The 13856-nt window shown below is 45.7% G+C and overlaps 1 protein-coding gene across 1 annotated transcript in view; it reads left to right on the top strand.

The window, feature by feature from the left end:
* MCHR2 (melanin concentrating hormone receptor 2) overlaps positions 1-13856 on the top strand; it is a 516813-nt gene that overhangs the window by 283443 nt on the left and 219514 nt on the right. The window lies entirely within an intron of this gene.

Genomic DNA, 13856 nt, shown 5'->3' with positions numbered 1-13856 from the left:
GAGTAAGATTAGCGACCCTAGTGGCCGACACAAACACCGGGCCCATCTAGGAGTGGCACTGCAGTGTCACGCAGGATGTCCCTTCCAAAAAACCCTCCCCAATCAGCACATGATGCAAAGAAAAAGAAAAGAAAAAAGAGGTGCAAGATGGAATTATCCTTGGGCCCTCCCACCCACCCTTATGTTGTATAAACAAAACAGGACATGCACACTTTAACCAACCCATCATTTCAGTGACAGGGTCTGCCACACGACTGTGACTGATATGACGGGTTGGTTTGGACCCCCCCCAAAAAAGAAGCAATTAATCTCTCCTTGCACAAACTGGCTCTACAGAGGCAAGATGTCCACCTCATCTTCACCCTCCGATATATCACCGTGTACATCCCCCTCCTCACAGATTATCAATTCGTCCCCACTGGAATCCACCATCTCAGCTCCCTGTGTACTTTGTGGAGGCAATTGCTGCTGGTCAATGTCTCCGCGGAGGAATTGATTATAATTCATTTTAATGAACATCATCTTCTCCACATTTTCTGGATGTAACCTCGTACGCCGATTGCTGACAAGGTGAGCGGCGGCACTAAACACTCTTTCGGAGTACACACTTGTGGGAGGGCAACTTAGGTAGAATAAAGCCAGTTTGTGCAAGGGCCTCCAAATTGCCTCTTTTTCCTGCCAGTATAAGTACGGACTGTGTGACGTGCCTACTTGGATGCGGTCACTCATATAATCCTCCACCATTCTATCAATGTTGAGAGAATCATATGCAGTGACAGTAGACGACATGTCCGTAATCGTTGTCAGGTCCTTCAGTCCGGACCAGATGTCAGCATCAGCAGTCGCTCCAGACTGCCCTGCATCACCGCCAGCGGGTGGGCTCGGAATTCTGAGCCTTTTCCTCGCACCCCCAGTTGCGGGAGAATGTGAAGGAGGAGATGTTGACAGGTCGCGTTCCGCTTGACTTGACAATTTTGTCACCAGCAGGTCTTTCAACCCCAGCAGACCTGTGTCTGCCGGAAAGAGAGATCCAAGGTAGGCTTTAAATCTAGGATCGAGCACGGTGGCCAAAATGTAGTGCTCTGATTTCAACAGATTGACCACCCGTGAATCCTTGTTAAGCGAATTAAGGGCTGCATCCACAAGTCCCACATGCCTAGCGGAATCGCTCCGTGTTAGCTCCTTCTTCAATGCCTCCAGCTTCTTCTGCAAAAGCCTGATGAGGGGAATGACCTGACTCAGGCTGGCAGTGTCTGAACTGACTTCACGTGTGGCAAGTTCAAAGGGCATCAGAACCTTGCACAACGTTGAAATCATTCTCCACTGCACTTGAGACAGGTGCATTCCATCTCCTATATCGTGCTCAATTGTATAGGCTTGAATGGCCTTTTGCTGCTCCTCCAACCTCTGAAGCATATAGAGGGTTGAATTCCACCTCGTTACCACTTCTTGCTTCAGATGATGGCAGGGCAGGTTCAGTAGTTTTTGGTGGTGCTCCAGTCTTCTGTACGTGGTGCCTGTACGCCGAAAGTGTCCCGCAATTTTTCTGGCCACCGACAGCATCTCTTGCACGCCCCTGTCGTTTTTTAAAAAATTCTGCACCACCAAATTCAAGGTATGTGCAAAACATGGGACGTGCTGGAATTTGCCCATATTTAATGCACACACAATATTGCTGGCGTTGTCCGATGCCACAAATCCACAGGAGAGTCCAATTGGGGTAAGCCATTCCGCGATGATCTTCCTCAGTTGCCGTAAGAGGTTTTCAGCTGTGTGCGTATTCTGGAAAGCGGTGATACAAAGCGTAGCCTGCCTAGGAAAGAGTTGGCGTTTGCGAGATGCTGCTACTGGTGCCGCCGCTGCTGTTCTTGCGGCGGGAGTCCATACATCTACCCAGTGGGCTGTCACAGTCATATAGTCCTGACCCTGCCCTGCTCCACTTGTCCACATGTCCGTGGTTAAGTGGACATTGGGTACAACTGCATTTTTTAGGACACTGGTGAGTCTTTTTCTGACGTCCGTGTACATTCTCGGTATCGCCTGCCTAGAGAAGTGGAACCTAGATGGTATTTGGTAACAGGGGCACACTGCCTCAATAAATTGTCTAGTTCCCTGTGAACTAACGGCGGATACCGGACGCACGTCTAACACCAACATAGTTGTCAAGGACTCAGTTATCCGCTTTGCAGTAGGATGACTGCTGTGATATTTCATCTTCCTCGCAAAGGACTGTTGAACAGTCAATTGCTTACTGGAAGTAGTACAAGTGGGCTTACGACTTCCCCTCTGGGATGACCATCGACTCCCAGCGGCAACAACAGCAGCGCCAGCAGCAGTAGGCGTTACACGCAAGGATGCATCGGAGGAATCCCAGGCAGGAGAGGACTCGTCAGACTTGCCAGTGACATGGCCTGCAGGACTATTGGCATTCCTGGGGAAGGAGGAAATTGACACTGAGGGAGTTGGTGGGGTGGTTTGCGTGAGCTTGGTTACAAGAGGAAGGGATTTACTGGTCAGTGGACTGCTTCCGCTGTCACCCAAAGTTTTTGAACTTGTCACTGACTTATTATGAATGCGCTGCAGGTGACGTATAAGGGAGGATGTTCCGAGGTGGTTAACGTCCTTACCCCTACTTATTACAGCTTGACAAAGGGAACACACGGCTTGACACCTGTTGTCCGCATTTCTGGTGAAATACCTCCACACCGAAGAGCTGATTTTTTTGGTATTTTCACCTGGCATGTCAACGGCCATATTCCTCCCACGGACAACAGGTGTCTCCCCGGGTGCCTGACTTAAACAAACCACCTCACCATCAGAATCCTCCTGGTCAATTTCCTCCCCAGCGCCAGCAACACCCATATCCTCCTCATCCTGGTGTACTTCAACACTGACATCTTCAATCTGACTATCAGGAACTGGACTGCGGGTGCTCCTTCCAGCACTTGCAGGGGGCATGCAAATAGTGGAAGGCGCATGCTCTTCACGTCCAGTGTTGGGAAGGTCAGGCAGCGCAAACGACACAATTGGACTCTCCTTGTGGATTTGGGATTTCAAAGAACGCACAGTTCTTTGCGGTGCTTTTGCCAGCTTGAGTCTTTTCAGTTTTCTAGCGAGAGGCTGAGTGCTTCCATCCTCATGTGAAGCTGAACCACTAGCCATGAACATAGGCCAGGGCCTCAGCCGTTCCTTGCCACTCCGTGTGGTAAATGGCATATTGGCAAGTTTACGCTTCTCCTCCGACAATTTTATTTTAGGTTTTGGAGTCCTTTTTTTTCTGATATTTGGTGTTTTGGATTTGACATGCTCTGTACTATGACATTGGGCATCGGCCTTGGCAGACGACGTTGCTGGCATTTCATCGTCTCGGCCATGACTAGTGGCAGCAGCTTCAGCACGAGGTGGAAGTGGATCTTGATCTTTCCCTAATTTTGGAACCTCAACTTTTTTGTTCTCCATATTTTATAGGCAGAACTAAAAGGCACCTCAGGTAAACAATGGAGATGGATGGATTGGATACTAGTATACAATTATGGACGGACTGCCACGGTTAGGTGGTATAAAAAAACCACGGTTAGGTGGTATATATTATAATAATAATACAATTATGGATGGACGGACTGCCTGCCGACTGCCGACACAGAGGTAGCCACAGCCGTGAACTACCGCACTGTACACTGGTTGATAAAGAGATAGTAGTATACTCGTAACAACTAGTATGACACTATGACGACGGTATAAAGAATGAAAAAAAAACCACGGTTAGGTGGTATATATTATAATAATAATACAATTATGGATGGACGGACTGCCTGCCGACTGCCGACACAGAGGTAGCCACAGCCGTGAACTACCGCACTGTACACTGGTTGATAAAGAGATAGTAGTATACTCGTAACAACTAGTATGACACTATGACGACGGTATAAAGAATGCAAAAAAAACCACAGTTAGGTGGTATATATTATAATAATAATACAATTATGGATGGACGGACTGCCTGCCGACTGCCGACACAGAGGTAGCCACAGCCGTGAACTACCGCACTGTACACTGGTTGATAAAGAGATAGTAGTATACTCGTAACAACTAGTATGACACTATGACGGTATAAAGAATGAAAAAAAAACCACGGTTAGGTGGTATATATTATAATAATAATACAATTATGGATGGACGGACTGCCTGCCGACTGCCGACACAGAGGTAGCCACAGCCGTGAACTACCGCACTGTACACTGGTTGATAAAGAGATAGTAGTATACTCGTAACAATTAGGATGACACTATGACGGTATAAAGAATGAAAAAAAAACCACGGTTAGGTGGTAGGTATATAATAATAAATAATACAATTCTGGTCGGACGGACTGCCTGCCGTGTGCCGACACAGAGGTAGCCACAGCCGTGAACTACCGCACTGTACACTGGTTGATAAAGAGATAGTAGTATACTCGTAACAATTAGGATGACACTATGACGGTATAAAGAATGAAAAAAAAACCACGGTTAGGTGGTAGGTATATAATAATAAATAATACAATTCTGGTCGGACGGACTGCCTGCCGTGTGCCGACACAGAGGTAGCCACAGCCGTGAACTACCGCACTGTACACTGGTTGATAAAGAGATAGTAGTATACTCGTAACAATTAGGATGACACTATGACGGTATAAAGAATGAAAAAAAAACCACGGTTAGGTGGTAGGTATATAATAATAAATAATACAATTCTGGTCGGACGGACTGCCTGCCGTGTGCCGACACAGAGGTAGCCACAGCCGTGAACTACCGCACTGTACACTGGTTGATAAAGAGATAGTAGTATACTCGTAACAATTAGGATGACACTATGACGGTATAAAGAATGAAAAAAAAACCACGGTTAGGTGGTAGGTATATAATAATAAATAATACAATTCTGGTCGGACGGACTGCCTGCCGTGTGCCGACACAGAGGTAGCCACAGCCGTGAACTACCGCACTGTACACTGGTTGATAAAGAGATAGTAGTATACTCGTAACAATTAGGATGACACTATGACGGTATAAAGAATGAAAAAAAAACCACGGTTAGGTGGTAGGTATATAATAATAAATAATACAATTCTGGTCGGACGGACTGCCTGCCGTGTGCCGACACAGAGGTAGCCACAGCCGTGAACTACCGCACTGTACACTGGTTGATAAAGAGATAGTAGTATACTCGTAACAATTAGGATGACACTATGACGGTATAAAGAATGAAAAAAAAAACACGGTTAGGTGGTAGGTATATAATAATAAATAATACAATTCTGGTCGGACGGACTGCCTGCCGTGTGCCGACACAGAGGTAGCCACAGCCGTGAACTACCGCACTGTACACTGGTTGATAAAGAGATAGTAGTATACTCGTAACAATTAGGATGACACTATGACGGTATAAAGAATGAAAAAAAAACCACGGTTAGGTGGTAGGTATATAATAATAAATAATACAATTCTGGTCGGACGGACTGCCTGCCGTGTGCCGACACAGAGGTAGCCACAGCCGTGAACTACCGCACTGTACTGTGTCTGCTGCTAATATAGACTGGTTGATATTTAAAGAGATATTAGTAGTATACAACAATACTATACTGGTGGTCAGGCACTGGTCACCACTCCTGCAGCAAAAGTGTGCACTGTTAATTAATATAATTGTACTCCTGGCTCCTGCTAACAACCTGCAGTGCTCCCCAGTCTCCCCCACAATTAATTATAAGCTTTTAATTTATACATTGATGACTGTGCAGCACACTGGGCTGAGCTGAGTGCACACAGACTGAGTCACACTGTGTGACTGACTGTGCTGTGTATCGTTTTTTTTTCAGGCAGAGAACGGATATAGCAGAGAGAAGTGAACGGATATATTATATTAAATAAAAGTTAACTAGCAACTGCACTGGTCACTGACTGTGGTAAACTAACTCTGTCTGCGACTCTGCACAATCTCTCTCTATCTAATCTATCTATCTCTATTCTAATGGAGAGGACGCCAGACACGTCCTCTCCCTATCAATCTCAATGCACGAGTGAAAATGGCGGCGACGCGCGGCTCCTTATATAGAATCCGAGTCTCGCGATAGAATCCGAGCCTCGCGAGAATCCGACAGCGTCATGATGACGTTCGGGCGCGCTCGGGTTAACCGAGCAAGGCGGGAAGATCCGAGTCGCTCGGACCCGTGGAAAAAAAAGTGAAGTTCGTGCGGGTTCGGATTCAAAGAAACCGAACCCGCTCATCTCTAGTGGATATACGTCAGGAACCCTGGGAAAACCCGGGTATGAAGTTTGTGCCTCAAAAGAAGATGCTGGCTTGCTATCTCCTCGCGCCAGAGCTGTCTAAGAATTGGGAAACGCCTCCTCCAGTGGACTCACATGTGGCTAGGATGGTGGTTTCCTCAGCTCTGCCAGTCACTACCATCACGTCTCTAAAAGAGCCTACGGATAAACGTGTGGAGGGTTGTCTTAAAGCGATTTACACCCTCACGGGTGCTGCACAAAGGCACACTATTGCAGCTACATGGGCTGCAGAGGCTATTGAAGCATGGGCCTTGGAGTTAGAAGCTGATATCTCCTCTGACCATGCTAGACAATGCTTGTCATATATTGTCACAGCTTCTCGCTATATTAAAGAGGCGGCTTCTGATGCCGGTATCCTAGCAGCCAAGGCCTCTACTACGTCAGTCCTGGCTCGACGGATAATGTGGCTGAGATCCTGGTCTGTGGATCTGGACTCTAGAAAAACCCTGGAGGTACTGCCTTTCAAGGGAGATATTCTGTTTGGGTAGGACTTAAATAAGATAGTAGCTGACTTGGCTACTGCCAAAACTGCCTGTCTGCCAAGTACCGCTCCTTCTGTGTCGAAGGCTAAAGGTACTTCCTTTCACCCCTTTCGTCCTTCAGGTAAAGCAAAAGGTCAGGCGTACAACAAGCAGGTCCGCACTTCCAAACCTGGTAAGCCGAAGCTCAAAAGAGCCTGGGCGGCCCGTCAGCCAGCTTCCAAGACCGATAAGCCTGCCGTACAATGGGGCGGGCCTCCCCCTGGAGGATCCCATAGTGGGGGGCCGGCTTCTAGGGTATACCTGGGTACGGGGATACCAGATGCCTGGGTATGGGAAGTCGTCACTCGAGGTTACGCCATAGCCTTCAAAAACCGACCCCCTCATCGATTTTGCCAGACAGACGTCCCGTCGGACCAGGCAAAGGCAAACACTCTGCATTCGGTGGTACAGACCCTCCTGGATACAGGAGTCGTAGTATAGGTGCCTCTTGCACAGAGGGGCCGTGGGTACTATTCTCCGCTGTTTCTAGTCCCGAAACCGAATGGGTCCTCCCGGCCCATTCTCAACCTCAAGGCATTGAACAGGTTTGTGAAGGTTTCCAAGTTCCGTATGGAAACCCTTCGCTCTATAGTTCTAGCCTTGGAACCTGGGGACTACATGGTCTCCCTGGACATACAGGATGCTTACCTGCATATTCCTATAGCAGCATCACATCAGCAATACCGGAGGTTTGCTATTGGCAACCTCCACTATCAGTTTTGGGCGTTACCTTTTGGTAACAATGGCTCCGTGAGTCTTCACCAAAGTAATGGTGGTGATGACGGTGGTACTCCGCCGTCAAGGGGTCAGGATACTGCCGTATCTGGATGACTTGTTAATCCTGGCAAATTCCCCAGAACTACTCCTATGTCATCTGGATATGATGGTCCGGTTTCTACAAGCCCACGGGTGGCTCATCAACTGGAAGAAATCCTCCCTGATCCCTGCTCAGAGCATGGTGCATCTGGGAGCGCTATTGGACACTCATAACCAGAGGTTGTTCTTGTGTCAGGAGAAGGTCCTGAAGCTTCAGGACAGGATTCGTTGCTTCCTTTCTCATCCGCAAGTGTCAATACATTAGGCTATGCAGGTACTGGGCCTCATGGTGTCAGCATTCGACATGGTGGAGTATGCTCAATTCCATTCTCGCCCCCTCATTGACTCAAATCTCATTGACTCTGGAGGTCCGTCTGTCGCTGCTCTGGTGGCTCCAGGACCAACAATTGTGCAGGGGCCGTCCCTTCTAGATATCCAACTGGGTCCTGTTGACGACAAATGCCAGTCTAAGAGGTTGGGGCGCGGTGCTGGAGCGTGGTGCTGGAGCAACACTCCCTTCAGGGTCGGTGGACCAAGGAGGAATCTCTCCTCTCTATCAATGCATTGAACCTGGCCCAGCATTTAATTCTGAACTGTCCTGTTCAAGTACAGTCGGACAACACCACCACAGTGGCTTACATAAATTATCAAGGCGGCACTCGAAGCCATTTGGCAATGAAGGAAGTCTCACGGATTCTACATTGGGCGTAACGCCCTCTACCGGCCATATCGGCAATATTCATTCCAGGAGTCCTGAATTGGGAAGCAGACTTTCTCAGTCGTCAGGACGTGCATGCCGGCGAGTGGGGCCTCCATCCAGAAGTGTTTCAACTCCTAGTGGAAAAGTGGGGTCTTCCAGATGTAGATCTGATGGTGTCTCGACACAATCACAAGGTTCCGGTCTTCGGAGCAAGGACAAGGGATCCTCAAGCAGCATTCGTGGATGCGCTGGCGGTGCCGTGGAGGTTTCGGCTGCCGTACGTGTTCCCTCCGGTGTCACTCCTGCCCAGGGTAATTCGGAAGTTCAAGCAAGAAAAAGGAAATCTGCTTCTCATAGCTCCAGCGTGGCCCAGACGGCACTGGTTCTCAGACCTGCAGGGCCTATCATCAGAGCTTCCAATTCTACTTCCACAACGCCCAGACTTCCTTGTTCAGGGCCCCTGTGTCTACCAGGATCTAGCCTGGCTGTCTTTGATGACGTGGCTCTTGAAGCTTCCATCTTGAGGGCTAAGGGTTTTTCTGAAGAGGTCATTAAAACTATGTTGCGGGCCCGGAAACCGGCTTCTGCCCGGGTTTACCATAGGGTCTGACATTCCTACTTTGTTTGGTGCGCATCTAACAATTATGACACTTCCAAGTTTAGTACAGCCAAACTTTTTTCTTTTCTGAAACAGGGCCTGGATTTAGGCCTGCGTCTGGCCTCCCTCAAGGTTCATATTTCTGCCGTGTCGGTGTGGTTTCAGAGAAAAATTGCGACTTTACCTGATGTTCATACTTTCACTCAGGGTGTGTTTTGTATCCAACCTCCCTATGTCCTGCCTGTAGCTCCTTGGGACTTGTCGATGGTTTTGGAGGCGTTGCAGGAGCCTCCATTTGAACCCCTTGGTTCAGCTGATCTTAAGTGGCTTTCCCTTAAGGTGGTGTTCTTGCTGGCTATTGCCTCTGCTAGAAGAGTGTCGGATTTGGGGGCCCTTTCCTGTAGTTCCCCATAACTGATTTTTCACCGTAACCGAGCGGTACTTCGGACTCGTCCCGGTTATTTACCGAAGGTGATGTCCTCGTTCCACCTTAATCAGGATATTGTGGTTCCAGCCTTTGTCTCTCATGATTTGTCTCCCAAAGAGTGGTCTTTGGATGTGGTACGGGCTCTCCGTATCTATGTGAAGAGAACTGCTTCTATTCGAAAATCTGATTCTCTCTTTGTTTTGTTTGGATTTCACAAACGTGGCTGGCCTGCTCACAAGCAGACCCTGGCCAGGTGGATTAGAATGGTGATTGCACATGCTTATGTGAAGACTGGTCTGTCAGCTCCTGCTCACATTACGGCCCATTCTACTCGGTCTGTTGGACCTTCTTGGGTGGCCCAATGTGGTGCGACCCTTTACCAATTGTGCAAGGTGGCTACGTGGTCCTCCGGGAACACGTTCATAAGGTTCTATGCCTTCGAAACTGCCGCTTCCCAGGATGCTTCCTTTGGATGCCAGGTTCTTGTGCCTGCTACAGTGCATCCCCTCCCATAAGGAACTGCTTTATGACATCCCCATTGTCCATCCTTGTGAAGCCTAGTGTACCCCGCAGCAGAAAATGAGTTTTATGGTAAGAACTTACTGTTGTAAAAACTCTTTATGCGTGGTACACTGGGCTCCACAAGGCACCCACCCTGACGCACTTAGCTTCTTCGGGTTGGTATGGCATTAGCCGCTGGCACTTCTCTTGTTGTGAGAGTGTGGTGTATGTGGCTACTAACCGTGTCGTCTCTTTTCCTGCTACTGCATTGGGCTGGTTAACTAAAAACTGAGCTCCTGTGCAGGGAGGCGGGGTTATAGAGGAGGCGGCGCTGTGCATTCTGGGAACAGTCAAAGCTTTGAGCCTGTTGGTGCCTTGGATCAAGATCCTACTCTACACCCATTGTCCATCCTTGTGGAGCCCAGTGTACCTCGCAGAAAGAGTTTTAACAACGGTAAGTTCTTACCATAAAACTCGTTTTTCCTATGTATGTCAATGTTTGTAATATCTTTTTGTCACTAAACCTTGGAGATATATATTTCAGATTAAATACATTTAATTTAGCATATTCTCCATGTTTCTTGTTGAACTTGCAAGCCTGTGAGGTCAATGTGTAATAAAGTACCTATGTGTAATTAAGTGCAAAATATACATTTTGTGCAGAGAATGCAAAGACTCCCTTAATTTTCTTCGTGGTGGCAGTACACATTGTATATTTATCCTAAGTGACCAAAGTGTGCACTGTCACAAGTCAACTGTTCTACAGTAGATTGCTGTACCTGATGGCAGGCTGGAATCATGACACCACCTAAGAGGTATGATGAGCAATTTGCAGATATAGCATTCAGTGATCCTCAGAATGTCAAAGCGCCAATGTCAAGATCTGAGTGGAAGTCCAGTATGATTTCCATGACAGTGACAGCAGTTCCAGGTTCATGAGTCAAGAGGCTGTTGTTATAGTCCATGCTGTCAGTGAGTGAACTCTGACAGTCTACCAAAAAGACTTGACCAAAGTCACATGATTTGTTTATGTGTTTTATGTGCATGACCCTACCTTTCTTGATATAAGAAAGCTTTGACTGAATGTTTGTGTAGCATAGAACATCTTAGCGAGGGGGATGTTTAGAATGGAGTGTGCTACTGCGCAGAATCCTTGTTATTGTGCCACCAAGGAGGCTTCAGTGACTGTACCAAGATGGCCACTGCACATGTGCTACGCCATCTTTTCATTATGTAAGAGTGGCACAGTGGTGCATGGTTGTGTACCACTTAGCTCCAGTGAGACCTGCAATATACCTGCTCCAAACACCTTTCCAGGGTTCAGCACCACTACCCGCATCCTGAATGTACTCACCGGCTGGTGAGATGTGTGACACTTGACTATACTCAATCTCTGCTCCATCCAAAACCAGAGACATGTAAATTTATTATTGCCACAAATAGAGGCAATGAAAAATTTTATCGAGTCTGAAAAACGGTAATTAGTAAATATGCCCAATGGTTTATTGAAGTATTTTAAGTAATTAACCCTTTCAAATTTGCTCACTTCTTTTAGGACTTTGAAAGGAAATAACCACTTGAACGTTTAAACCCCAGCACCTAGATTACCAAAAGGTCATTCATTAAGAAATTCATCAGATGTGCAGTATTATTCAATGTATTACCTTTGATCTATAATTGCATATGCAAATAATGTATATTTACATTTGAATTTACAACAATAATTTACAAAAAGTATATTATCTTAAATTGTAGATTGGGATTATTGCTGCCATTTTATACGATAAATAATTTATACAGATAAAGTATATTAGTTGACATTACGGACTGCACTGTATTGCTTCATGTTTTCCTAATGCTTTCAGATTTCTCTGATTTTTTTTTTTTATGTTGTCACTTTGTCACAACAGAACAACATAACCGAGTTAGGAATTTTATTGAAGCAGATACTGTAAGTGTAAATAAATGACTTTAGATACCAAGAGTGGCAGTGAGAAATGTATTGGTGTTACAAGCATACTGTACAACTGTATTATTGCTAGGGGCAATTTTCTTACCAACAATATTCTCATGGGAAAAGAACGTTCACAACCCTCATTGTTCTATTTTAAATGATATGTTCTAGAGTTGAAAACCAAAGATACTGTACCAACACTGATTGAAGAGAAAAATGATTTTCTACCAGTACGCACATAGTAACCTTCAAACTAGATAACCATGTCATGTTTCATTTTTTTATTTTTATCTACTGTACCTACTATGGACATAAAGTAGAGAAATCTCTGAAGATGTATTACAGTTATTCAAGTATTTTCCATTTTTTCCTCTTTTTATTTGCTATTTATCTCCTGCTATCTAAGACCTTTCCTATAACATTTGTGAAATAACTGATTACATGTGTAGATTTTGTAGCACCCTGTAATCTTGTCTCCCTAGAAATTGTATGAATGTATGAGGTGTGTATATTCTCATCCTCACTTGCATCTCAGGCAACCCAATCTTGATTGGAGTTATCAGGTCATTAAATGACAGTTGATTTCATGAGGGCCATGAGTCACAAAGTATAATGCATGGAGAGACAGTCATATGCCATGCATTATTTAGCATTTCTTCCATATCATCTGGGTATCATCTGGGTACTATTACAGTTGTAGAGCAAGTATGTGCTATTAAGTGCTATTAAATTACTGTAATATTCTAATTCTAAGCTCTGCCTCCTTGCAACTAAAGCAGATACAAGACAATTACCTTTTTTCTGTCACAAATTAGATGTCAACTGTTATTATTATTATTATTATTATTACATTTTATTTATAAGGCGCCACATGTGTTTCGCAGCGCCGTACAAAGGACAGTACAGGGAGACAAAACATAGCATTACAGTAAATAAATAACAGAAATAGAGTACAGGTAACAGAGCACCACACGTTCTCAAGACATAATACAGCTAAGATGTAAGTATTGATGGAGTGATCATCGTACTACTAGAGGCTGGTGGCCATAGATGGAGATGAGCCTTTACTAGCAGGATAAAGATGGTCGTTGAGTAGGGGAGAGCTGCGAGTGAAATGTGTCGAGACGAGGGCTTAGATAACAAGAGGAAAGAGGGCCCTGCTCTGAAGAGCTAACAATCTAGTGGGGAGGGGCGACAGACAGATGACAAGAGGTGCAGGCAAGTGGGAGGTAGCCTGATGGCAGTATGCAAGCAAAGCTGAGATGTTCACGGCATGAGGCAGGGGGGTGGAGGCGCGGCTTCAGCACTGGGTTATGCATCGGGAGGGTATGCTTTGATGAATAGGTGGGTTTTTAGTGCCCGTTTGAAGCTTTGCAAGGTTGGGGAGAGTCTAATGGAGCGGGGGAGTGCGTTCCACTGAATCCAGTCTAGCATCCAGTGCCGTCATGCTATTCCTTAAGCTATTGACTCTTAGGCAGTGGTGGCTCCAGAGGTGTGGCTGCACGCAGTCCAAAATTCAAATAGGGGAGCCACACAAACTGCCACTGAGTCCCGGACGGCAATGTTTGCCAGTGTTTGGGGTGGCAGTTGGTGTGGCTCTCTTATTTGAATTTTGGACTGTGCTGCAGCCCCACCTGCTCTTAGGTGTCATGTGATGGTTAGAATGTAGACATATTGGTCATGGAGTGGAGATTAGCAGTTTGGAGTTCATTATAAACAATTTATAGCTATCTAACTTGATTTTGCATTTTTGTAAGAAAAAAGTTATAGTGAATCAGGTTTTAATAGCTAGTATTTACTTAATTTAATAATAAAAAATAAACAATTTTGGGAACATTTTTTTAAAATAAATATTAGCCAGTTAGGTGGTTCAGAACATAAACTGTCTAACATCCCAGACATTACTTTGCTAAACAGATAGTCATATTTAATACTAAAGTTACTTTTTTATGTATTCTGTATGTAACTGTAAATGTCAACATACTGTACAAATGACATTGTAGCAATAGTGTTTTA

The sequence above is a fragment of the Pseudophryne corroboree genome, chromosome 4 (assembly GCF_028390025.1).
Source record: "Pseudophryne corroboree isolate aPseCor3 chromosome 4, aPseCor3.hap2, whole genome shotgun sequence".
Lineage (NCBI taxonomy): Eukaryota > Metazoa > Chordata > Amphibia > Anura > Myobatrachidae > Pseudophryne > Pseudophryne corroboree.
Note: the sequence above shows the minus strand (reverse complement) of the source record. Positions and strands in the feature narration are given on the sequence as shown.